The sequence below is a fragment of the Penaeus monodon genome, chromosome 19 (genome assembly GCF_015228065.2).
Source record: "Penaeus monodon isolate SGIC_2016 chromosome 19, NSTDA_Pmon_1, whole genome shotgun sequence".
NCBI classification, from domain to species: domain Eukaryota; kingdom Metazoa; phylum Arthropoda; class Malacostraca; order Decapoda; family Penaeidae; genus Penaeus; species Penaeus monodon.
In genome coordinates, this window is record NC_051404.1 from 19533138 (window position 1) to 19533626 (window position 489).

Consider the following 489-nt stretch of genomic DNA (forward strand, 5'->3'; position numbering starts at 1 on the left):
TAGCCTGCTAGTAGCACCCCAAGTAGGCGTTCATTGTGCGCGTCCACCGGCCGGGCCCGACGCGGTGTCATGTCAGCTGGGGCGAAGTCGGCCATGTCAGTTAGCCCGATGCTATTCACATCAATTGAACTCGGCGGGAACCATATCAAGTGGCCAGACAGGGGGTCATATCACTGTCAGCTGAGAGGAAGCTGGTAGCCCGGGTGGCGTGAGCAGGGCAGTGGCAGGTGGCCCCCGACCGGCCTGCTCATGAATGGCCCGTCATTTTCTTCCATCACACACACGCAGCTGGTGTCTGGTTTGCTGGGGTAAAGGGGGGGGGGCGATGCCTGGAGCCTTGGCCAGTCCTTGTGCAAATCCCCAAGAACACATCGCAATTCACGTAAAATCCGTGCGCACACTTACAAACTATAGATATCTGTATCATCCTCTACATCCAAACCGTGTAACACGTCCACCGGCTTCGGAGACTGTACGTGGATAGACACC

The 489-nt window shown here is 57.1% G+C and overlaps 1 protein-coding gene across 1 annotated transcript in view; it reads right to left on the minus strand.

The window, feature by feature from the left end:
- The window catches only part of LOC119585116, a gene marked incomplete in the record, with an annotated part of 123275 nt that overhangs the window by 108176 nt on the left and 14610 nt on the right, over positions 1–489 (minus strand).